Source organism: Apodemus sylvaticus, chromosome 12 (assembly GCF_947179515.1).
Source record: "Apodemus sylvaticus chromosome 12, mApoSyl1.1, whole genome shotgun sequence".
Taxonomy (NCBI): domain Eukaryota; kingdom Metazoa; phylum Chordata; class Mammalia; order Rodentia; family Muridae; genus Apodemus; species Apodemus sylvaticus.
This window is the reverse complement of record NC_067483.1, coordinates 91,861,103-91,888,583: the sequence shown is the minus strand read 5'-3', so window position 1 is coordinate 91,888,583 and position 27,481 is coordinate 91,861,103.

Sequence of the window (27,481 nt, the reverse complement as noted above, 5' to 3'; positions counted from 1 at the left end):
CTGTGTGACTCTAGGCGTGCTATTGCGTTCCACCTCCCAGCTTCCTCTTCTGGGAAGTGCTGAGGCCAAGGTATTAGTTTGCACATGGGAAATGCCTAGAAGGACTTCTAGGTGACAGTGAGCCCCTGAGACTCTTGGCAAGTGTCACTCACTGTTTGCTCTCCTTCAGCCTCCTGTCCCTCCCCTCCCACCGCAGCTCAGTTCTCCTAAGAGGGGAGGCCGAGTGAGTGGAATTACTCCTTTGGCAAATGAGGAACTACAGGTGCAGTATTTCTTTGACTGGCTTTTAAGGTCCTTGCTTTAGATTTTATTTCTTTGTCCTTTGTGCTGGAGATTAAACTTAGCGCCTCGAGCATGCTACGCAAGTGTGTTGTCATTGAGCGATTGTCTAAGCCTCTGTATTTACTTTTAATTTTAGGACAGGGGCTCACGGAATTTCCCAGGCTGGTATTGGGTATTGGACGGACTCACTGTGTGTAGTTCAGGGAAACCCTGAACCTTTCTGAGCCTTCTGCCTCAGTGTCTTGAGTGCACTGCTGGGGCTATGTGCAGGTTTCTGCTACCAGGCTTGGCTGGTTCCAATTCATAATCGTATTTTCTCTTGTATTTCTCCTCTTTACTTTTCAAACATTACCAATAGGTAAAAGTGACCTCTCCACCTCCATAGAGCAAAGAATTTTAGTTATCGACTGTGTTAGTTCTGGAAGAGCTTCACCCTCCTTAGTCATTCATCCAGGTTAAACAAGAGGAGTCACCAGGTGATTGATGCCACTCAATTCAAATAGTAAATTAGTACCAGACCTGGACTTAGGAGCTCTTGACTCATCTTTTCATAGTCTTTGACCTTAGAATTAACGTTTAGGATGGGCAATGGGCTTTATTGACATATCTTTCTCCCTCCCACCTGCCCTCCCTCCCTCTCTCCTTTCCTCTCTCCCTCCTTCCTCTCTTCCTTCCTTCCTCTCTTCCTTCCTTCCTTCCTCCCTCCCTCCCTCCCTTCCTTCCTTCCTTCCTTCCTTCCTTCCTTCCTTCCTTCCTTCCTTCCTTCCTTTCTCCTCCTCCTCCTCCTCCTCCTCCTCCTCCTCCTCCTCCTCCTCCTCCTCCTTCCTTCTTCTTCTTCTTCTTCTTCTCTCTCTCTCTCTCTCTCTCTCTCTCTCTCTCTCTCTCTCTCTCTCTCTCTCTCTCTGGCTCTTTTGGGATATAGCTTGCTGTGTGGCCCAGCTCAAATTGAATTTGCAATCCTCCTGCCTCAGCTTCCCTGTTGCTGGAATTATAGGTGTGTCCACTGGGTTGAGAGTGATATGAAAGGTACACAAATTGAATTTCAAACTGTAGTATGGCCATTAAAGTTATATAGATCTTCACTATCTTTGGCCTCTTTCTTTTTCCTTTTTTTTTGTAAAAACAAAACAAAACAAAACAAACAAGTTATCCTAAGAATAAATTCTTTTAGTTGAACTAGGCACTGGCTGCAGGTCATTTGTTTCCTGGCGTCCACGTTTAGCAGTGGAGTTCTGCTGCCTTGTATCCTGCTGGCAATGATCTGAGGACTGGGCGCTTGCCACAACCCCAGGAAAGAGGAACATCAGTCACTGCACTTGCTCCATGCTCTAAAACATCCAGGCCTAATTTTAGCAGTTGTAGAGCAAGGAAATAATTAAAGAGTAGCTTGCTTATTGCTAGGTTAGAGGACTGCATTGCATGAAGGCAACCCAGAGCTTAAAATATTTATTCTATTTGCTTGACTCTTAATTGATTTATTTTGGTCCCAAGTAATAGAGACTCAAACACACAAGACATGCTGGCATGACGCATTCACAGGAGGCAAGCAATCTTCATTTCTGAACTGTAGTTTTATGAAAGTTTATGAAGGTTTATAAGGAGCCACCATTCTTTAGGATATATTTAGGAATTGTTTTAAAAATGAAGAAGCTGGAAATAGAACCTCTCTGTCTACACCATCTTGTCACAGCAATAGGAAATTAGGACTCTGTGGTTTGTCCTTTTAATATCAAGAGTCTACTGGCAAAGTATGAGTTTCGACTTTCACATATGTATAAGCCTCATTAAAGCCACTCACTTATATACTAAAAAAATAAAAATTAATACCTTTGCAAATCTTACTGCTATTCAGAAATAAAGGGTGGGCATACCACAAAAAAGGTTTACATATTTTATTCATTTCAGGCAGCAAATACCTAATAGGTACCTTTCAAAGAGAATTTGACTAGGATATAGATGCTGCCTCTCAGCACAATTCGTTCACTCATTCACAGTTTTAAATATTCTGCTACAGTATTTATATATGACAGTTTGCTTAAGGGATAGTTTGACTTGACTGTTTGAAGGGATGGTGAGGATTTTCAGCCATAGGACAAATAACATGGGATTTGCAGTACTGTAATAAGTTACATAGACTCTTCTCTTATAAATGGTAGAGACTGGGGGCCTATGAGAAAGAGAGGGTGAGGGTGTTAAGTATTGTTCAACTGCCCTTAAACATTGTTAAAAACATTATTAATGTTAATGATGAGTCCTTATAATAAGCATTCCTTCTGAGGTTTGTTTTTCCAGTAAATAATCTAAGATGTTGGGGGACAGAGGCATGTGGCTGCCCAATTGACAGATATTAGACTTCTTCCTCGTGCATTGTCTGTCTTAGAAAAAAGCATGCAGCCAAACGCCCAGTTGAAAGTCTCTGAAAGCACCACTATACTTCATACACAACATGGGTGCTTTGAGGAAGTTCTAGGGCAACTGTAGCTCTTTGCTGCAAAAAACATAACTCTAGCTCCCAAAATGGCGGCCACCAGCACAACTGTTTCAAACACCTTGCCCTAGGCATTTGTTAGCACAAGTTTTGGCCGAATCTAGATGACCCTCCTATGTTAGAAGACGAGCACTTTGCCTTGTAGCCAAGAAGTAGGGCTACCATGATTCATGCAAAAGCAACATGTTATGATTGGCACAAAAATCGTTTTCCTTTGTTTGGAGATCTATAGGAAAAAAACATTTTTCTGGCTATTTAGCTCCCCTGGTGTTGCAGCATTTGGCCCAATTAAATACTTCTCTCAAGTGGTCTTTTCTTGTCTACACCGTATCTCTACCATGAATAGACAAGGCTGATTGGTTAACACAAAGACAGGCAGTAGCAGCAGTGGTAGCACAAGGAATGCCACCAGCACCATGTCTCAGCAGAACAGCAGCAACTGTAGCAGTGCCTGTGGAAGAAGTGGCAGCCACCAGATAGTTATGATTGGCAACTGAAGGGTTGCTGGAGGGTTCTGAGAGCTGCCAGGCTTTTGGCTTTAAAGCCAAAGGGTCTAAGATACCCTAGTGCTGGAGATGCAGCATGTCACCACAGTACCGAGGCATCTAGGATAGGCACTCCCAGGCCTGCATGAGAGACAGAACACTGGAAGAGCTATGTGAGTATAAGGACAGGTTTGGATCCCAAGAATCCACACAAAGCCTGTTGCAGCTGTGCATGTCTGTTATTCATGTGCTCAGATGGCAGAGATAGGGCATGCTTGGAGTGAGCTTCGTGTCCAGACTAGCTGTTAGGGGAGTTAAGGGTTCAATTGGGAGGTTCTGTCTCAATGAATAAGGTGGGAAGCAATTGTGAAAGTCACTCCATGTCAGTAGTTGGTGTATACATACACCTACATACACAAACACAAGTGCACATATGTACACATAATTATGCATATCACACATGTGACAGAAAAGGCAAACACACTTAGGAATTATAAAGTTTGTCACCACTGGAGGAAACTCTTCCTTGCCTACTGTGATCCCAATCTGCATGTAACAAATGGACTAGAACCAGTCTGAATGGTAATAGAAACATTTAGTAATATAGATTAAAATATTATAATAAATTATAGTAAGTGGGTAGTCAAGCCTATGAGAAGGCAAGAACAATTTTTAGGAAAATCAAAACTATTTATAAGCAAATAACAATAAGATTAGTAGTAACTAGTTTGGATTTAGAATGTCCCCCTGCCCCAAAGCCTCTTTGTTAAAATCTAGATTCCCTATCTTATGGTGCTTTGGGTGTATAGTAAATCTCTAAGGGAGATGATTCAATGGAAGGAAGTTACATAATTATATATACCACTGAAGAGACAGTTGGACCCCAAGCCATTTCCCCCATCTCTGTTTATCTCTGCTTTGTGACCGTTGTGGATGAGATACTTCCATTATCACACAATCTCATCATGATGTACTATCATAGACCTAAAACAACAGAGATCAAGATGTCATAGGCTGAAACCTCAGCAAACATGGGTCAAAAGAAACTGGAGGCTTATATTTTTCAAAATCTACTTTAATAAGGGGTTTTAAGCGCTTTAACCTCCCTTGTAGCCCACTATCCACCAGAGAGAGTGGAAAGGAAATGTTAATAGGGCAAAAGGGATGTGGACCTGTTTATAAATAGTTCTTTTGTAGGGTGGGGTGGGGTGTGGGGGGTGTGGGGGGGTGCAAATCCAATCTTTGTTGCCAGGATATCTGAAGTCAGTTCACATGAATCAGCAGTAGTAGCTCAATCCACTTGCAAACACTATTCACAAATCAGCAATGGCAGTTCAATCCAGAAGAAACCACAAGGCTCTGACAATTGGCCAAGTATGCAGAAGCAGCAAAAAGCCGCTGGAACATCATGAGAATTTCTTTGGTGGCTTTCTCTCTATGAAGTCTCAGCAAATGATAATCAGTGAAGAAGGCAAGGTGAACCAATGCCAGCAAAGCCCAATGCAGAGCAGCAAAGAGTGGCAAGGTGAACCAGTGCTACTGCCTCTTGGTTATATATTTACACTTTCCAAACACCATATATTCTCTCAAGCATCTGAGCTAGCAAAACATCACGTGCTCTCTCTCCAGGCAGCTTCCAGAAAAATGCTGCATGAGTGTTCTCAGCAAAACAGCCTCCCATGTGTTTACCTTAGTAGAACATCCTCTAATAAGAGAATTTCCAGAAAAATATCACATGCCAAAACTGACTTTCCAAAGGAACCAGAAAGCTCTACTTCAAGAAACCTTAAATTAAGATATTTGAGAACCTCAGACATGTATATAATAAATTTTACTCAATCCCACCCCATTTCCTACCTTCCAGCTTTATTTCTATATCTCCATCATTTCCGTCTCAAGTTCATGGGCGCTCTCCTGTAAACCTACTGATTGCACATAAAGCACATATGTCCATGGGTATAGGACCATATACTGGAGGATGGGCAGCTTGTTAGGAATTGAATCCCTTAATAAAACCAACTCTTCGCCAGCAGCCATCATGCCAACAGCTCCTCAGTGAGGGTGGGGCTTCATGAGAGTCTTTCCCATGCATGTTGCCATTTTGGCTGGCTTGATCTTGTTGCATGCAGCCATAGCCAATATGGGTTCATGTGTGCAGATACCCTTTCGTATCAAGCAAATGCCATTTTCATTGCAGGCATCAACTCCTACAATCTTTATGCTTCTTCTACATTTATCCCTGACCTTGGGGTGATTGGCTATGATAATAGATGTTCCATTTGGAGCTGATCCCTCTGTAGCCTCTCATTCTCTGCATGTTGATCAATTTTGGGTCTCTGTTTTAACTATCATTTATTGTGCAAAAGCTTCTTGAATAAGGATTTAAGGGATATACCAATCTATGACTATAAAGATAAGAACTCAGGGATCAGTTTACTACCATACCAATTTAACAAAATAATAGAATTAAAATCTCTTCTAGAACCTATGATCTAACCAATCATGCGTTTTTGTCTCAACTAACAACTAACGATACCAGGCATAAGTTTCATTGTATAGAGCAGGCTTTAAATACATGAGAAAGTAGTTGGTTACTTTTATAACATTGATGCCACTGTTGCAGCAGTGGACTGGTCTTTCCAAGCCAATTTTAATTTTAACTTGCAGAGATCACTTAGTTAAGACTGTTGATACCAATTCTCTCCTGGTAGCAATTAGAGCATCTTCCAGCACTATAAAAGCTAGCAAATAGGGATGGAGCCTTCAGGTCAATTTTACCATTAATTACCAGATTAATTTTACCATTTTATATGACTCATGTATGTGCTGTCTCCAACAATAATGTATAATATTCACATTCTGGAGAGTAACCACGAGAAGTAAAAATAAACACCGTATTTGAGAGTCAGTCTATGGGACCACAGTAACCAACAATTTGAAAAGATAGAATGCACTTGGCTGTTTATTTGCTAGTCATGATGTCTAGGAGAGGTATTGCCAGCCATTTATAGAGTAACAGCATTTGGAATTTTTTTTATATATTTTTATTTTTTATATTCTTTGTTTACATTCCAAATGATTTCCCCTTTCCCAGATCCCCCCTCCCCATATGTCCCATAAACCTTCTTCTCTCCATCCATTCTCCAATCACTTCCCTCCTTTTTCTCTGTCCTTATATTCCTCTCCAATGCCAGATCAATCCTTTCCAGGATCAGGACCCTCTCCATACTTCTTCATGGGAGTCATTTGTTATGCGATATGTGCCTTGGGTATTCAGAGCTTGTGGGCTAATTAATATCCACTTATCAGAGATTGCATTCCATGTATATTCTTTTGTGATTGGGTTACCTCACTTAGGATAATATTTTCCAGATCAAATCATTTGCCTAAAAATTTTGTGAATTCCTTGTTTCTAATTGATGAGTAGTATTCCATTGTGTAAATATACCACATTTTCTGTATCCATTCCTCCTCTGAGGGACATCTGGGTTCTTTCCAGCTTCCGGCTATTAAAAATAAGGCTGCTATGAACATAATGGAGCATGTGTCTTTATTGCATGCTGGGGAATCCTTTGGGTATATGCCCAGGAGAGGTATAGCAGGGTCCTCCGGAAGTGTCATGTCCAGTTTTCTGAGGAACAGGCCAGACTGATTTCCAAAGTGGTTGTACCATCTTACAGCCCCACCAGCAGTGGAGGAGTTCCTCTTTCTCCACATCCCTGCCAACACCTGCTGTCTCCTGAGTTTTTGACCTTAGCCATTCTGAATGGTGTAAGGTGAAATCTCAGGGTTGTTTTGATTTGCATTTCCCTAATGACTAATGATGTTGAGCACTTCTTAAGGTGCCTCTCGGCCATTCACTTTCTTCAGGTGAAAATTCTTTGTTTAGATCTGTACCCCATTTTTTAAAAGGGTTATTTGGTTCCCTGGGGTCTAACTTCTTGAGTTCTTTGTATATATTGGATATTAGCCCTCTATCAGATGTAGGGTTGGTGAATATCCTTTACCAATTTGATGGTTGCCGTTTTCTCCTTTTAACAGTGTCCTTTGCCTTACAGAAACTTTGTAATTTTATGAGGTCCCATTTGTCAATTCTTGATCTTAGAGCATAAGCTATTGGTGATCTGTTCAGGAACTTTTCCCCTGTGCCCATGTCCTCAAGGGTCTTCCCCAGTTACTTTTCTATTAGTTTCAGTGTGTCTGGTTTTACATGGAGGTCCTTGATCTGCTTGGAGTGAAGTTTAGTACATGGAGATAAGAATAGATCAATTCACATTCTTCTGCATGCTGACCTCCAATTGAACCAGCACCATTTGTTGAAATGGCTATCTTTTTTCCACTGGATGTTTTCGGCTCCTTTGTCGAAGATCAAGTGACCATAGATGTGTGGATTCATTTCTGGATCTTCAATTCTGTTCCATTGGTCCACTTGTCTGTCACTGTGCCAATACCATGCAGTTTTTAACACTATTGCTCTGTAGTATTGCTTGAAGTCAGGGATACTGATTGCCCCAGAATTTCTTTTGTTGTTGAGAATAGTTTTAGCTATCCTGGGTTTTTTGTTATTCCAGATGAATTTGAGAATTGCTTTTTCTAACTCTGTGAAGAACTGAGTTGGGATTTTGATGGGGATTGCACTGAATCTGTAGGTCGCCTTTGGCAAAATGGCCATTTTAACTATATTAATCCTGCCAAACCACAAGCATGGCAGATTTTTCCATTTTCTGAGGTCTTCTTCAATTTCCTTCTTCAGAGACCTGAAGTTCTTGTTGTATAGATCTTTCACTTGTTTGGTTAGAGTCACACTAAGATACTTTATATTGTTTGTGGCTATTGTGAAGGGTGTTATTTCCCTAACTTCTTTCTCAGCCTGCTTATCCTTTGAGTATAGGAAGGCAACTGATTTGCTTGAGTTGATTTTATAACCAGCCACTTTTCTGAAGTTGTTTATCAGCTGTAGGAGTTCTCTGGTGGAGGTTTTGGGTCACTTAAGTAGACTATCATGTCATCTGCAAATAATTTGATAATTTGACTTCTTCCTTTCCAATTTGTATCCCCTTGACCTCCTTATGTTGTCTAATTGCTCTAGCTAAAAGTTCAAGTACTATATTGAAAAGATATGGAGAGGACAGCCTTGTCTAGTCCCTGATTTTAGTGGGATTGCTTCAAGTTTCTCTCCGTTTAGTTTGATGTTGGCTACTGGTTTGCTGTATATTGCTTTAACGATGTTTAGGTATGGGCCTTGAATTCCTGTTCTTTCCAAGACTTTAAACATGAAAGGATGCTGAATTTTGTCAAATGCTTTTTCTGCATCTAATGAGATGATCAGAAGATCGAACTAATCCCATGCCTCCTATCAGATCACTATGGAGTAAAAGTGGTCTTCAATAGCAACAAAACAGAAAACCCACATACACGTGAAACCTGAAAAATATTCTACTCAATGATACCTTGGTCAAGGAAGAAATAAAGAAAGAAATTAAAGACTTTTTAGAACACAATGAAAATGAAGACACAACATACCCAAATCTATGGGACACAATGAAAGCAGTGCTAAGAGGAAAACTCATAGCCCTGAGTGCCTCCAAAAAGAAAATGGAGAGAGCATACATTACCAGCTTAATGACACACCTGAAAGCCCTGGAACAAAAAGAAACTATTTTACCCAGGAGGAGTAGAAGGCAGGAAATCATCAAACTCAGGGCCGAAATCAATCAAGTAGAAACAAAGAGAAACATACAAAGAATCAACAAAACCAGGAGCTGGTTCTTTGAGAAAATCAACAAGATAGATAAACCCTTAGCCAGACTATCCAAAGGGCACAGAGACAGTGTACAGATTAACAAACTTAGAAATGAAAAGGGAGATATAACAACAGAAACTGAGGAAATTCAAAAAATCATTAGATCCTACTACAAAAAAGCCTATACTCAACACAATTGGAGAATCTGGAGGAAATGGACAATTTCCTAGACAGATATCCGACACCAAAACTAAATCAGGATCAAATAGATCATCTAAACAGTCCCATAACACCTGAAGAAATAAAAAGGGTCAGAGAAAGTCTCCCCACCAAAAAAATCACAGGACCAGATGGCTTCAGTGCAGAATTCTATCAGACCTTCATAGAAGACCTAACACCAATACTCTTCAAACTATTCCACAAAATAGAAACAGAAGGAACTCTACTCAACTCGTTCTATGAAGCCACAATTACGCTGATACCAAAAGCACACAAAGATCCAACAAAGAAAGAGAACTTCAGGCCAATCTCCCTTATGAATATTGATGCAAAAAAACTTAATAAAATTCTTGCCAACCGAATCCAAGAACACATCAAAACAATCATCCACCATGAACAAGTATGCTTCATCCCAGGGATGCAGGGATGGTTCAATATAAGGAAACCCATCAATGCTATCCACTACATAAACAAACTCAAAGAAAAAAACCATATGATCATTTGGAATGTTTTATATATATATATATATATAATTTTATATCTTTTAAAATGCTCACATGCTTTTTGTACTAGTCAACTTTCTGCCACTCTGATAAAATACCTGAAAAATAGAATATATATATATATATATATATATATATATATATATATATACATATATATACATATGTATATATATGTACATATGTATATATATGTATATATATGTATGTATATATATATATATATATACCATAACACACAAATACACACACACACACACACACACACACACACACTGAATTTTCTACATAAGTAGGCGTCCATATGCCATTTTAAAGGTTTTTTAACTTAGCTATCCTTTCCCATGTTTCCTCCTTCAGAAAGTGTTCTGTTTTTCCGTGGATTATCTCAGGTATTTTACCCGAGTGGCAGAACGCTGACTAGTACAAAAAGCATGTGAGTTATTGCTCTGTTCAACTTGGCTGTGGTAAGAAATTTTATCTTAAAGAACTAATGACCAAGGTTTTAAATCAAGACAAAATAAGCAGACACAAAACAATGACAAACTCAAAACTATCTCTCTTGAAAGTAATATTTATGCTCATGGGAGATTATAGATCACTATTTTGTGTGTCCTTTTTTTTCTTCCTTCCGTTTTCTCTCTCTTCCTTACAACCTGACCCTTTATTCTTGTGTTGATACCAAGAATAAAGTATCCACACAGAAAGGGTAGTAGTCAGAAGTATTCCTTATTTGTCTTACAGAGGGCAAACTACTCTTCAGAAGAATATATTCTTGATGCAAAATATGTTACAGTTTCATAATTTCCCTCCAGTAGAAGTTATAACGAAAATAATTCAGAATTATCTGCAAAGATGCCCTTTCCAGAAGGGTGTGGTGTGGAAAGAGATTACCATCACTCTGTTTGAAATTATAACAAGAGATCCTTTGTAGACAAAATTACACAGTTACTACAATGCCCAAGTTGCCCCAGACTTCAGATCAGATGTCCATAGGTGAATTCTGTACCAAAAGCATTTACAAACACAGACATCATGCAATGTTTCATTGATAACTATAATTTAGCCCTCAACTCAGAAATATAGTCATGCAAGGGGCTCTATTTATTACATAATACCTAGTCAAAAATAAATAGAAACCAGAGCATTTTGTTCTGTTCTGTTCACCTCATCTTCCTTTACTACCATATCTGAATGATCTCTATCTATCTATCTATCATCTATCTATCTATCTATCTTTCTATCTATCCATCTATCATTTGTCTCTCAGTCATCTATTTATCCTGTGGGAAGGCTGAAAACACCTGTCCAGAGAGAAAGAAGGCAGAAGAAAACATAGCTGTGCCAATATGTAGAACAGAGCTTACTGTTGTTACCCTGAAAGATACAAGTGAGTGGGAACTTTACCCATTATCTTCCATCCAACAGAAGCTAGTGTGTTGTGAGGAATGATGCGGTGCAAGGCACTTTGGTGAGTTGTAAGATGGATGGAACTGACTTGAGAAGTCTTCCCAGGCTTCAGACTAGGACACGGATTCTACTGATGCAGGTGCTCCATGTCCTACACAGAGATTGCTACATACATATTTGTTGACTTTGTGGATAATTAAAATAGTAAATCAGTGGAAAGGCAAGCAGCTGAGGCATGAGATGCTGATCTGGAGGAAGGAAATAAAGAAAGGCCTTTGAGCATCTTAGGAGATCTCTGCAAAGAAGTTCTACACTTCCTTGGGGCTGAAATCTTCCCAGTGAGAATTTTGCTAGATGTTTTTTCTATAGCTGGGCTTTGAGTGAGACATAAAATGGAGAGAGGAGAGGGGGAGAGAGAGAGAGGGAGAGAGAGAGAGAGAAGAGAGGAGAGAGAGGAGAGAGAGAGGGAGAGAGAGAGAGAGAGAGAGAGAGAGAGAGAGAGAGAGAGAGAGAGAGAGAGAGAGAGAGAGAGAGAGAATGTGCTTCAGGTCTCATCATGAGAGCCTTGAACTTCATGTGAGCGTTGTAGCCAAAGTAGCTTCCAAAAGGTGGGGCTCAGTGACTCTTTCACCCCAACCTTGAGGAGCATCAACTCCTACAGTGTACAGCTGTGGAAGCAACTGCACAGAGTTCAATGGAGAGCCACTTGCTTTAGTATCCAGGCAGGCAGAAATTCACATTCAGTGCATGAACTTGAGGCAATTGACCTGATTTTCCAACATTACCAGGCACTTTGATAGAGGAAGGAAGAAAGTATTAGAAGATCCAATAGCTAAGTCACCCAGCTAAGATTTAATTCATCATTCTGATGTTGTTGATTTCCCTAAAGTAATTTCTGTTTGGTCTTAGGAGACCCCGAGGGATACTGTGTTTGTACTACAGCCACGGCTTTACTCCCTAATCATGTTTGGCTCACTCCGTCTTTGAGATGATTTTTGCACTGCCTAAATACCCAAAGGGAAGGCACGGAGGTCCGGAAGACATTAAACAGCCATTAGAAATCAACACAGAGCATAGAGCAGCCATTGTACATAGTGTAAAATCCAAAACACTTCCAAATTTATCTCACTACATTTGAGTGGTAGTGCTGTGGGCAGATATAGATGCCAAATGATGGTTGGGAATGCTTTTCTTAACAATTCCCATTAGCCTTCTCTAAGGTCACACATGAGTACATATTCTAAGAAAATGTAATTTGTTTGAGGGACTGAGGTGCTTGGGTTTTTTTCCCTTTAATTCTGACCAACATTCTATTCCATTCTCATTGCAGCGGACTGCACTAATGGTACTGTACTGTTGTCATTTGTTTGTTTGCTTTTTTTTAATGAGAAAATGTTTTATCATCCCGGTCGCCAGCAATGGCAAGCCCTACGAGAGGTGTCCAAGCTCCTTAGCGACTCAGGAAATGCAAACTGAAATGACAACGTGAGGCCATTTTTCATCCTGAAGGGTGGCTACATGACCCACATAGGAAAGTCAGACATGTTTGAGAAGGTGCGGACTGGGAGACTGGTACACATACATGTTCTGTGTGAACATAAAAGCTTCGAGCTATGTTGAAGAGTCAAGCCTACAGTCAGAGCACCTTTATGCATCTGGGTACCTGACTGTTTCACTTGGAATGTTTTTGAGACTCTTCCCCGCATCAGAATTCTCCTATTTTTATGGCTGAATAGCATTATGTTGTTTTGCTATATTGTATTTATTTACCATGTTGGATAAACAAACAAACAAACAAATGAATGAATGAATAAATGTCAAATTGGGCACCACATTCACCAGTCACATGTGGTTTGTCCTTGGTGTTGACCCTTATGGCCCTGGTTCTTTATCCTTCTTGTCACATCTTTTGTTGTGTGACTTTCTGCCTGTTTCTATCCACAGAAGAAGACCCTTTCCCCATGCTGTGACTCTGAGCTTGGCCAGGCAACTTACTGCTGCATTAGTTTTGATGCAAACAGAAATGAATGGTGCTGGTGAGTTTCTTCTGGTGCCTGTGTTCTCTTTGGCTAGTGTAAGAATTTGTCTGAGCTCATTTGAAGTTGGAGGGGTCAGAATGAGCAAAACGTAGTCACTGATCTTAGAAAGATTAAAGTATCAAGAGCTCTGGAAGGAAGGAAGAAGGAAAGAAGGCATAAGGAAAGAGAAAGAAGAAGAAACGAGAAGGAAGGAAGGATGGATCTATATCTGAGAGCTAAGTACTATGTCAGTCTTTTGGAAACATCTGTACTCCTTAATGTGAGTGTTCATGTTTATATGTAGATTGTAAACCATATGTTCTAAAACTGGCTTTATCCATGTCAATAAATTAGAAGCATGTGAAGCATACTTAACTAAAAAAGAAAAAGAGAAAATATTATTACCATTTTAATACATACAAATAACTTAACTGCTAAGATAATTTGTACAATCAGTTATTTATTCTGTTAAACTAAAAAAAGCCACAATTCTCTCCCCTTTTTATTTCCACAGTCATTCACAGTGTGTTGTTTGCTGTCTATGCTCTGAAGAGGTGGGATCTGTTCTACTTTTTGAATGTGGTATGTCCTATTTGACTGAAATAATGACATAGGGCTGGACAAAGACCTGCCTCTTTCTTTCTTTTTTAATTGTCTTATTTATTTCATTCCAAAGGTGGCCCTCTTTCCCAGTCCCCCCTCCAAGAGTTACCCTATCCCTTCTCCCCTTTGCCTCTGAGAGGGTACTTTCCCACCCCTCCAACCTCACTCCAGCTCCCCACCCCTCCCTTCCCATCCCCACTGCAAGTCCCCCACCCTGCACCTAATCTTTGATTCCCTGGGGCATCAAAGATTAGGTGCATCATCTCCCAGTGAGGCCAGGCAAGGCAGTCTGTCCTCTGCTACATATGTGGCTGTTTCTTTTGTTCTCTTTCAACACAATTTTTTACATACCTTGAAAGAGCAATTCCCAACTTGACATGGACAAACAAACAACCCGGGATAACTAAAACATGCTGAGCAATAAGAACTTCTGGAGGTCTCACCATCCCTGATTTCAAGCTGTACTACAGAGAAATTATAATAATAACTGTATGGTATTGGGATAAAAACATAGAGGTTGATCAATGGAACTGATTGAAAACCCAGAAATAAACCCACACACCTATAGATACTTGATTTTTTTTCCGAGACAGGGTTTCTCTGTGTAGCCCTGGCTATCTTGGAACTCACTTTGTAGACCAGGCTGGCCTCAAACTCAGAAATCCTCCTGCCTCTGCCTTCCAAGTGCTGGAAATAAAGGCTGCTACTACGGCCCGGTTTAGATACTTGATTTTTGATGAAGAAACAAAAACCATATGGACAAAAGAAAGCATCTTCAACACATGGTGCTGGTCTAACTAGAAGTCTGCACGCAGAAGAATGCAAATAGATCCATAGTTATGACCCTGCACAAAACTCAAGTCCAAGTGGATCAAAGATTTCAACATAATACCAGATACACTAAATCTAATAGAAGAGGAAATGGAGAATAGTCTCTTAACACATCTGTGCAGGAGACAACTTCTTGAGCATATACACACCTCTAATAGAAGGCTAATATCCAAAATATATAGAGAACTCAAGAAATTAGACAACAATGAACTAAATACCCAATTTAAAAAAATGGGCTAAAGAGCTAAGCAGAGAATTCTTAACAGGAATCTCTAATGAAGAGGCACTTAAATAAATGTTCAGCATCCTTAGTCATCAGGGAAATGCAAGTCAAACAGCTCTGTTATTCTTATTCCTGTCAGAATGGCAGGCCAGAAACTCACATGGCAGCACATGTGGACAAGGACGTAGAGCAAGGGAACACTCCTCCATTGCTGGTGGGAGTGCAAACTTATACAGCTACTTTGGAGATCAATTCAGCGGTTTTTCAGGGAGCCACAATTTTATGTGGGTATAAGGATAAGTATTTAGAAGAAGTCAGATATTATACTGGTTTAGGAAAGTGGAGTAGTAGGTTTTCATCTGGATTCCACGACTTTATCAGCAACTTGCATAGATTTACAGTAGTCTGCATGAATTATTTCCCACCGATTAAGCTTAAATTCAGTTAGCAATTGGTTATGCCTAAGACATTAGTACCACTATTACAGCTTTTGGAATAACTCTTCCTTCCTTCCTTCCTTCCTTCCTTCCTTCCTTCCTTCCTTCCTTCCTTCCTTCCTCCCTTTCAGATAGTGTATCACTCTAGTCTTGACTTCCCTGGAACTTGCTATATAGACCAGGCTATCCCCAAACTCATCAAGGGAGGCCTATCGACCTCTGTCTCCCAGGTGCTGGGATTAAAGGTGTCTACCACGGCAGACAACTTTCAGAATATTTTATTGGTGGTGGTCATTTTTCTGCCCTAACAGATCTGTGGGATGATTGGTTGCCTTTCTTCTTTATAGTTTAGTATCTTTGGACACCATGAAAGCTAATCCTCAGTGTGGAAACTTTGTGTGTATGTGTGTGTGTGTGTGTGTGTGTGTGTGTGCCAAAAGAACCCAGGAGAGGGTGACTGATACCCTGGAGCTGGAGTTATATATGGTTGTAAAATGCTGGACTCCGGTGCTAGGAACAGAACTTGGGTCCTCTGGGATGACAGGAAACTCCCTTAATTCCTGACCCTAGGTTTTTAAAGATATTTCCTTGTTGTATAAATTGATGCTAATATTAAACTTGCTATGCTTCCTAGGCTGGCCTGGAACTCATGATCCTCCTGCATCAGCCTCCCCTGTTTTAGGTTTATGGCCATATATCACCTGTCTGGGAAGAAATGAATCTTAAAGGAAGAACTAACTCCCATAGAGTAAGAGGAGAGCAGTAATCTAGACAGCTCTGTGGGTAAAGTTAGTGAAACTATTTGCAGAGGAGGTGAAGAATGAGTTGAAGGACTGGCCAGATGACTCTCAATGTCATTTAGTTATTTAAAAGTTCAAGCCGAGCGTAGATTTTCTTGTGGAGGTGTCTGCTCCATTGAGGTATGAGAGTTCTTGTTATATTAACAGTATTAATATAGCCATAGAAATATTTTTAGAACAAGTATGAAAGGTTTGCATATTTTTCAGTTTGTCTTTGTTCATTTATTTTAAAAAAAATGTAGCTTGGCATTTTAAAAGATCTATTAGTTACTTTAACTGTGTGTGTATGCCTGGGTATGAGGATACAATGGTGGTAGATGCATCTGTGGAGCCAGAGATGTTAGACCCCGTGGATCTGAAGACACAGGCAGGTGTGAGCCACCTGACATGGTACTATGAAGTGTCCCCAGGACCAGTATTCACTTTTTTTAAAAATAATTTAATTTTTTATAAATTTTTGGTTGGATATTTTCATTTATATTTCAAATGTTTCCCCTTTCCAGGTCTCTCAGAAACCCCCTATGCCATCCCCTCCTCCCCTGCCTCTATGAGGGTGCTCCCCCGACCCACTCCCGTCCTCCCGCCCTGGCATTCCCCTACACTGGGGCATTGAACACCCTCAGGACCAAGGGCCTCTCCTCACACTGATGTCCAACAACGCCATCCTCTGCCACATATGTGGCCAGTGCCATGGGTCCCTCCATGTATATTCTTTGGTTGTTGGTCCAGTCCCCAGGAGCTCTGGGGGGGCACGGTCTAAGCCTGTTGACAATGTTGCTCCCTCCATGGGGCTGTAAACCCCCTCAGCTCCTTCAGTCCCTTCTCCAGCTTAGTCCAATGGTTGTCTGTGAGTTTCTGCCTCTGCCTTTGTCAGGCTCTGGCAGAGCCTCTCAGGAGACAGCCTTATCAGGCTCCCATCAACAAGCACTTCCCCGCATCCACCATAGGTCCGGGTTTATCCACCATAAGGTCCGGGTTTATCCACCATAAGGTCCGGGTTTGGTGGCTGTATATGGGATGGATCCCCAGGTGGGGCAGTCTCTGGATGGCCTTTCCTTCAGTTTCTGCTCCACACTCTGTCTCCATATTTCCTCCTGTGAGTATTTTGTTCACCCTTCTACGAAGCCCTGAAGCATCCACATTTTGGTCTTCCTTCTTCTTGGACTTCATATGGTCTGTGACTGCTCTGTTATTTCTCCAACCCCCACACTGTATTTTTATACAGCAAAATCACATTATAGTTCACTTTCTGACATGTTTAGAATCATTTTATCTGCCCCAAATCATAAAAATATTCACCCACGTATTCAGAGTGCTTTTATATTTGCATCTTTGGCATGTAAATGTTTGATTCATTTAAAATTCATGTTAATATCCAGAGTGATGAGGGATATAGTTCAGGTAATTTTATAAATTACTAGTAGCCAATTTCAACATTAGACAAAGTATAGGCCTCCTCCCTATAGCAATTTACAACTCAAGCTTTATATATACAGAATTTAAATGTTTTCTTGCTATAGGTTGAGCACCCCAAATCTAAAGTCTGAAATACTCCAAATTCTGAGACACATGATGCCACATATGAAATATTCCACACCTAACCTCAATGTGTCAGTTAAAATACAAGCATGCTGAGGTAAAGCTTGAGGTATCCCATAGGGGTACAAAGTGAACTCTGATTAGACTTGGATTTCCTCCTTTAGGTAATTCATTATGCTCATGGGAATACCCCCAGATCTTAAAAATTTGGTGTGCAAAATGCTCTGGGTCCCAAAATGCTGGCTCCCGATTAGAGAGAGACACCCAGCTTTCTTTCCATTTGAGCTTGGTTTAATTTCTGTCTCAACATTGGTCCACCTAGTTACAGCAATGCTGTCAGTAGTTTTGACGTTACTTAGGTCATAATTTATCCCCCAAAAGTCTATATGCTGGGAGTGTGGCCCCAGTGCTGTGCTTTAGGAGTTAGGGTACAGAGGGAGGTAATTAGGCAGTGAAGCGCCAGCCTGCAGTGTTGGTGTGGGTTAGACACTGGAGGACTGGTTAATGTGAACACGGTTTGTTTATAAAGTGAGGTCACCTCACGTGTTGGATGCTGATCAGGCTTCTGCGCACTGCTGTCATGTTAGGATGTATCAAGGGGTCCCATGCCAGATGTACCCATGCGAGACCAGATGTTTCAACCTCTACAACGGTATGCCAAAGCAAGTCCTTTCTTTTCCCCATAAACTGCTTGGTCTTAGGTATTTTGTTATAGCAACACTAACCACCAACAGGAAAATAAGAACCCTAACCCCATGAACCTTGGTTTTCCAAATTTTCCTTGGTATTTCTGCTCATTTATTCTTTCCTCTTAGTTTTAGAATTACTTTCAATTTAAAAAGATTTGGTTGTTTTTTTAATAAAGTAACCTTTTAAAAAATATTTATTTATTATTATATCTAAATACACTGTAGCTGTCTTCAGACACATGGATGGTTGTGAGCCACCATATGGTTGCTGGGATTTGAACTCAGGACCTTCTGAAGAGCAGTCAGTGTTCTTAGCTGCTGAGCCATCTCTCCAGGCCCAGTCTGATTTTTGTAGATTACTGAGAAACAATGTCTTTAAAAATTAGATAGAAAGATATTCCTGGCGACTAGGCATCATTGCTATTATGTTCCGATTGAGGGGATGTCTTTGTATCTTGTCTTACGCTCCACCCTCACCCATCTCAAATTCCAACCACACTTTACAGTAAGTTTCCAGTCCTTTCTCTTCACTCTACCTCATCTGCTGCCCAGAGCAGGGAAGCGGTGATTATTAATTCCAAATCTTCCTTCCCAGAAGGGGAATACATGTGGAATCGCCAGCCTTGCCCTCCTCGTCCGTCTGCAGCTTTCCAGTTCCTTGTGCACCTCCTCTGCGAGGCAAGCGTTCTCTCTTCCAGTCAGAATTTTCCCTCATGCGCATGCACTTCAGCTTACCGCACTGATCCAAGTTTGTGGCTGTCTTGCTTTAAACCCTTGTTCCAGTTTCATTTAGTACTTCATGCAATATGGAAAAGGAACCCTGAAACAAATCGATGCACCTTCTGAGCCATGTTAAGCAGACACTGCCAGGTTTTAACGTGGCTTTTCCTTTTTAGCCCTTCTGAATCGAGTATGTTTCTGAAGCCAAATTCTTTGGGGAAACATTATGCCTATTTAAGGCCTCCAAACTTCATGCTTCGATACAAAAGGCCTAAGGGCGAGAATTTTAAATGGATGGAGTGGAGAAGTTTTCACTTCCTTAAGTAAACATATAGCATTTCCTTCCATGTGTCAGAAATGAAAACAAAAAATACAAACTAATTTGTCATGAAATTTTCCCCTTTTATAATTCCCTCTATGGTACTTTTTCAACCTAACAAGTCATATTTTCTCTTCTTTCGTGTCAGGTTTATAGCTTTGCTGGTCACACTTTCAATAACCGTGATGGACGGCCTTGGGCTCCGTATATCATGTTCAAGCATTCGGCTTAAAAGTATCTTTGTGTTCACAGCTCGCTTCCTGTCACCTCGTGGAGCTCTGCTCCCACCGCAGATGCACATGGCGTTATGTTATATGCGCACGGAGCTTTGGGGGGAAGCTCATATTTAGGGGCATTAAGTAAGCAGAGGAGGACTGCGGCTCATTGGGCTGGGCCTGACCTCAGTCTGAAATGAGGCAAATTGTCATATTTACGGCTCTGAGTAAGTCAGTAATATATTGGCGCTCACATGTGGGAGCACAGTGGTTCCCGACATGTGGCCTCCACTTCGGCTTTCTCTCAAGCAGTGGTTTTCGCCTAACTACATCTCTTTCCCCCCTTTTCTTTTTTCCTGTCTCTGCCCCTCTTTCCTTCTCTCCTCTCTCTTCAGTCTCCTGTTCTTCTCCCTTTCTCCTTTCTGAGCTCTGACTTAACTCTGTGAGATCTATAAGATTTATGTCAAGCATAAAAGATAAATTAGTCAGGTGATTTCAGATAACTAAAATTATTACCCCTTTCACCTCTGCATTTTTCCCTTTCTGTCTAACCATGCTGATATACTGAACTTGTGCAAGCATCTGCATGCCCAAGCATACAGTCACAGACTCAATGTCACATGCAATCATATACATACACACACAGTTACTCTCTCTCTCCCTCTCCCTCTCCCCCTTTCTCTTTATCTCCCTTCCCCCCTCTCTCACATACACACATACAAAGTCTCATACACTCATCACATGCACACAGTCACACACAGTCTTACACACATGCACACTCATGAACACAGTCTCACACACAGTCACACACATACACAATCACACAATACACACAATAATTGCAATTACATAAACATGCACACAATCACAGATACATATGCAGCCTCATACACCTGAACACATGCACATAGTCACACACACTGCTCATACACACGTTCATTCACATACACATAGTCTCACACAAGAATATACTGACACAGACATGAGCTCCCACACTAGCACACACATATGGAGTCTCACACACATGCACAAGCACACATCAAGTTTCATATGTGTGCATATGCACATATACACACTTACGTACTGAGAATCTCCCATGGCTGTTAGTGCTGGGACTCCAGCCTGAGAGCCTGACCTTTTGGGTGCTTTGGGTCCTGATTCAGATTCATTTGTTTGTTTTGCTCTGCTGCCTTTCTGTAAATTATAGCAGGAGAAATGAAGATCCCGTGGGCTCTGGCTTAGTGGGGAATATTGACAAGAGGGGAAATTCTGAGTAAATCACCGATAATGGGGAAATATAGAAAATCCCACAGTGCACATCTCTATTGTTTCTAGTTCGCTCAGCTCCACTGCTCTGATACAAGGCTGATCTTCTCTGAAGTTTAGGGTTAAAGAATGACTCCACTTGCAATCCATTGCAAGTGGGATTGTGATCAGGAAACTGTAGGGATTCTCCACCCCTGCCCCTCCCTCCCGTGTGTTCTGGAAGGTGTTCCTTCAGTGTTTCCAACCCCGACGGTTAGTGAAGTTGCCAGCAGTCATTCACTCCATCCCCTCCCCCTATATCTGGGTCACAGGTGCTTGGCATCCACATGTGGTGCTGCTGTGACTGGCCTCTCTTCTCTTGTTAGCCTGGCATCAGATGGGCAGCTCTCTCTCTCTCTCTCTCTCTCTCTCTCTCGTGCATATCTTTTTTGTCTGTCTGTGGGGTGTGTGTCTCTGTCTCTGTCTCTCTTGAATGTCTGTATGTGTATATCTTTGTCTGTTCGGTGCATGTTTGTCTCTCTGTCTCTCATCTCTCTTTTTTGTGTGTGTCCATGTATATATCTTTCTGTCTGCCTGTGTGCTATGTGTTTGTCTCTGTTTCTGCCTCTCTTCTGTGTGTGTATATATGTGTATACTTTCTGTCTGTATGTTGTATGTTTGTTTCTCCATGTTTTCCTCTTGTGTCTGTATGTATATATCTTTCTGTCAGTGTGCTGTGTGTTTGTCTCTCTGTCTCTTGCTCCATCTTTCTTAGCTGAAGAAGAAAGGCCTCAAGAACACAGGAATGGTCCCTGCTATCATCTAGATTTCCCTCGCTGTGCTCAGAATGGCTGCAGGGGTTGGAGTCATAATCCTGACATTTGAGTGCTGATTTCTGAGTGTGGTGAGTACCAGGTCAAGATGGCACTTGTGTTCCCTTGTGTATTGCTCTTTGTGTTGCTAAGGAGGCATGTGAGATGCATTTCCCACTGTTTACCCCTTTGATTTAGCAGGAAGATGATCTTGGAGTGGAAACATGGGCACCAGGGGACTCTGCTTTCTGTGCGGTCCCTTTCTGGTCCCTGGGAGATGCTGTTGAACTTTCTCTTAGCTTTTGTTCCCTTCTCTGTGATTTGAAAGTGTTGATTCTTTTCACGACCACTCTCCTGCTGTAATAGCATTTGATGTATTTCTCCCCTCTCCCCCATTTTTTTCAAAAAATAAAAATAGCCCTCTTGGTTTTACTTAAAAAGAGGATTGTATGTGATTTTCTTATTACCACATGTTCCCTGATGGAGGGCAAGGGAGAACTATTTTCCCTCCATCTATGTGGCGAGAGCAACAGTCACAAGCAATCCACTTCCCACAAATGTTGACAAGATGAGGGACTCAGGGACCAAGTCTGTCTCCACAGAACATAAAACAAGGCAAGATTTGGCAGTTCTCCAGTCCATTTGATCCGAGTTAAACGGGGGATAATTTTTTACATTTTATTTTTGGCTTGACGTTAGTTCCAGTTTTGGGGAAGGTTGGTATCGGCGCAATGACTGATAGTTTTAAAGGCATCTCACTGGATTCTGTCCTAAGCTTAAGAATCAGGAATTATCCTGATGTTTCTGTTGTCTGGTGAACTCCTGGGTAGGGTGGGAGTGGGGTGTTACAAAGTATAAAAATGCTTGTTCCCAGAGCATGCATTTATTGGTGTTTAGATGCTTTGCTCAAAATGAATAAATACATGGTAGATGTAGGGGTTGGGTTGAGTTCTGAAACGGGATTTATATATCTGTTTTTTCATGTAAAAAATTCACACCCCTGGCTGTAGACTATTTACACCCAAGCTGGGTGAGTCCAAGGGATCCTGTAAGGTAGGAAAACTGGTTAATTCTCTGGGAGGCAAGAGCCACAGTGCAGAAAGAGCTCATAAAACACATTTGCAGAAAGTGCAGAAAGAAAGCTACACAGTTCATTCTACCATCATTTTAAAAAATGTGGAAAAAGACACAGGACATAGACTTGTCTTCTTTAACTACTTGTAATTATAGTTCAGTGCCATGCACTCACTCATTCATACCATGTGATACAGTTCCTACCATGTGATACAGTTCCTACCATGTGATACTGTTCCTACCATGTGATACAGTTCATACCATGTAATACATACAGTTCATACCATGCCATACTGTTCATATCATGCCATATAGTTCATACCATGTCATACATTTCATACTATGTCATATAGTTCATACCATGTCATATAGTTCATACCATGTCATATCATGCCATACAGTTCCATGCCACTAAACACATTCATGTCATACCATCATTGTCACCGCATTAATCTCCAGAACCTTATCATCTTTCTAAACAACCTTTACCCATCATGGTGGTTTGAATATGCTTAGTTCATGGGAAGTGACACTATGAGAAGACGTGGCCTTGTTAGAGTGGGTGTGGCCTTGTTGGAGGAAGTGCATCACAGTGGGGGTAGACTTTGAAGCTCTGCCCAGGGTGTGAGATTCCATCTTCTCCTCACTGCCTTCCAATCAGGATGTAGAACTCTTGGCTCCTTCTCCAGCAGTGTTTCTGCCTGGATGCAGCCACACATCCTGTCATGATGATGATGGACTGAACCTCTGAACCTGTAAGCAGGCCCGATTAAATATTGCCCTTTATAAGAGTTGCCTCAGTCATGGTCTCTGTTCACAGCAATGGAAGTTCTAACTAAGACATCCATTAAGTAAAACACTTGTAACCCCTCAGCCACCAGGGAGCACCATCTTATGTTCTATCTCTGTGAGCTTAACCACTTGTCTTAGTTTGGGTTTCTATTGCTTTGATAAAGCACCATGACCAGGGCAGCCTGGGGAGAAAATGGTTTATTTTGCCTATACTTCCACATTATGTCCATCACTGAGGGAAGTCAGGGAAGGAACTCAAACAGGGCAGAAACCTGAAGGCAGGGGCTGATGCAGAGGGCGTGGGAGGATGCTGCTGACTGACTTACTCCTATGGTTTGCTTAGCCTGCTCTCTTATAACATCCAGGGCCACCACCTGTTCAGGAACCAGTGGGCTGGGTCCTCCTAAATCAAACACCGATTAGAAAAATGTACTAAAGATTTTTCCTCAGGCCATTCTTGTGGGAGCATTCCATTTTTTGTGCAGTGCTTAAAGCACTTGGCATGTAACCTGAATAAAAATTTCCTCTTCCAAAATGACCCTGGGTTGTATCAAACAGACATGAAACTGGCCAGCACACCATTCTAGGTACTTCTTTTTAAGACTTATTTTTTATGATTGTTTGTGTGTGTGTGTGTGTGTGTGTGTGTGTGAACCTGATTGAGTATATGCATACCATATGAATACAGAAGCTGCCATATTCCTTGGAACTGTAGTTTTACCTGGGTGCGAGCTACCATGTGGGTGCTGGGAACTACAATAGCAGCAAGTGCTCTTAATCTCTGAACCATCTCTTCAGTCCCACTTAAAATGTTATTTAAAAAATCCTCCAATATTTGGGCAGAGTTTAAAGCATTTGGCATGTAACCCGAGACTGAACCCAGAAATCAGGCACCTGCTACATGGGCTTGGCAGCCTATAATCCCAGTCTCAGAAGGGCAAAAGAACAACATTGCTGTCTTGGAGGCCTAGCGATATTGGCAGGCCGAAGTTTGATTGAAAGATCCTGTCTCGTTGAACAAGGAAGAACAATTGATGTTTGAGTCCCAATACAAACACCATGCCTCCACATACGTGTGCATCCATGCACACATGTGCCCATCCACATGCAAATGTGTACACACATGAAAGTGGGGGAGAGTCCTCCAGTGTTTATCTCCATGCCATCGGCTCATTTCAGCTAGTCCATCCACATTGTATGAAGTACATGTCTGCATTTCCTTCCTTTCATGGTTGAGCGATGCCTCACAGTGTTCATGCCATATCGCATTTCTCCATGGATGGCTGACTGGTGGGACACTCCCACCTCTAGCCGACAAGAACAGCATTGCCCTGGATGGGGCACACACAGAGATGTTACCACCTCTAAAATGTAAAGGATTTTTCATAACGCATCTAAATTCTAGAAATCCTTGAAGACGGTGAGCATGGTCAGAAGCTGATTGGCCATTGTTTTGATTTGTCCTGGGAGCTTATCCTGTGCCAGATGAATCGTTTGTTGTTGCTGCTTTGTTTTTATGAGGCAGGTTTCTCTATGGAGCCCAGGCTGTCCTGGAACTCACTCTGTAGACCAGGCTGGCCTGGAACTCAGAGCTCTGCCTGCCTCTGCCTCCCGCGTGCTGGGATTAAAGGCATGCGCCACCACTGCCTGGCTTGAACTTTTAGTTTCATTCTACTCTCCTCATAGAATTTTATTTTGTTGATATTTTTATGGAGAAAATAATTTACTTAGGATATTGCCATTCTTCTTGGAAACAGTAGGTTTGAAAATGTTTATGTATGGTGGCTGGGTAGATGACTTAGGAGTTAGACATATAGAGCACAGTTGAAGAGGACCCCAATTCAGTTCCCAGCACCTACACCCCACCTCCAGAGCATCTGTTCACATCCCTTCTTTCCTCCTCCCCTCAAAACACGTACCATATCAAGAGTAAAATCTAATTTTTAAGTTTCCTTTGTTGATCTTAAAATTGGAAACTGTTGAAAACCATTTATACTGTATAGAATTATCATCATTAAATTACCACAATCATTAGTATGTAATCAGTCAAAATGACATAATTTTATGATCATAGTGTTGCTATGTCATTTTTTACTCATATAAAATTTTATGAGAAGACATTTTTCATAAGGCAGAACTTCAAAGTTCCATCTGATCTCTCCTTGTTGGATTAAAACAAAGCTCAGGATCAATCTTACTTCTCTTTTTTCCTATGTTTCATTTAAATTTAGTGCAGAACCATCTTTTTGCATGTAAGTTACACAAGAAAGAACAGAACCAGCTTTTCTTTCCTTAAGGAGGTCCAGCTTTTTTGTTTGTTTATTTTGTTTTCTTTTTACGAGGCAGGGTTTCTATGTGTAGCCCTGGCTGTCTTGGAACTCATTCTGTAGACCAGGCTGGTCTTGAACTCAGAAATCCTGCCTCTGCCTCCTGAGTGCTGGGATTAAAGGCGTGCACCACCACAGGCTGGCCAAGGGAGTCCAGCTTTAATGGTTGACATGGAAACGTACAACTGGTCAAAGGCCAGAAAGCAGGTATCTGGAGAGTGGTCAGCCACAGATGAAACATCTTCATCACACCCTGATCTCCAGGGCTCAGGGACTGGAATAGGAGAGCCAAAGGTTGGCTATTGGTTTGGTGTAGGAGCCAAAGGTTAAGGAGGGCCAGAACGAAACATTGTCCTCTGGACACAATAGCACTGCCACAACCACAATCTCATGGAAGATCTGCACAGAATCAAGCCAGTCAACATGGCCAACATTCTAGCATGGAGCAGGAAGGAGTTCGTTACCCCCCACCTTTTCTGAGGAGATATTGACAGTTGATGCTGATGGCTTCTAGGGGAGTGAGTGTAGCAGAATTTTCCTTGTCCAATCACTTTAAATATTAATACAAGAAGTCTGTGGTTGGACAGGGAAAAGGGAGGCAGACCTAGGAGTTTCAGAGACAGGGACAGAGGAGAAGGAAGGAAAATGGAGGAAGAACAGGACGATCCAGGTTCCGCGTGGCTTTAAATAGCCATGGGTAGCTATGAATATCATATGAGGGATGGAAAAGTACGGGGCAATTTGTCTTATCTAGGTGGGCAGTTTACATCATTATCAATTGGCTCTGAAATTATTGTGCGGGCATCTTGGGAACTGAGAATTTATTAATATATAAATCTTATTGATTAATTATAAGGTTGGTAGCTAGAAATGTGAGCGGAATCTGCAGCAAGAGAACAGAGATGGGTTGTTGCCTGGGGCTAGCTTCGAGGCAGCGAGAAAGAGGGCAGAGAGGAGCTGGAGAGGGTGGGTTGGTGTCACGCCTTTTTGTTTTTTTTAAAAAAAAATATTTCCTGTGACAAGAGAGGGTTGTTTTTCTTTAAGAGTGTGGTCCCTGGTAGATTAATCATGTTCTGGTGGATTGTCCACACCCAGGGATATATGTTTGGCACTAATTGGACTCCTTGGGATATTTACATAGAAGAGGACAAGAAGCTAGCAGGAGTGTGGAGGTGGGGGGCAGAATTGGGAGGAGCCAGGGAAAGGGCTGGGGGAGTGGATATGATCAAAACACATGACACAAATTCTTAAAAAAATAATAAATGCATTTTTAAAAAGGAAAATAAGCTTTATATTTTAAATGAAGTACTCTTTTGTTCATTTGGCAAATTCTAGAGAGCAAAACCTTCCCAGGAGCTTGTACCTGGGTACCACAGGTACTCTCCATGTTCTTTCACTCAGCGTTCTCTGGCTTGGCTGTCCCTAGGCTCTGCTTTTTAATGTTGTTGTCCAGACAAGGTCTTTCCCTTTGTAGTCTAGGCTGGCCTCTAAGCCACCATCTTCCTGCCTTAGCCTAGTGCACTTTTTGGAAGTGACAGGAAAGTGGAGGAAAGAAGGCCATTACGTAAAGATTGTCACCGTAAAATAGATCTGAATGGAGACACTTCATAATACAGTGCTGTGACGTGGGTGTCAGGCTGTATTTCCAACAATGGGTACAGCACAGGTAGCCAGAGAAACGCCTTATATAGATTCACTGGGCCTGGA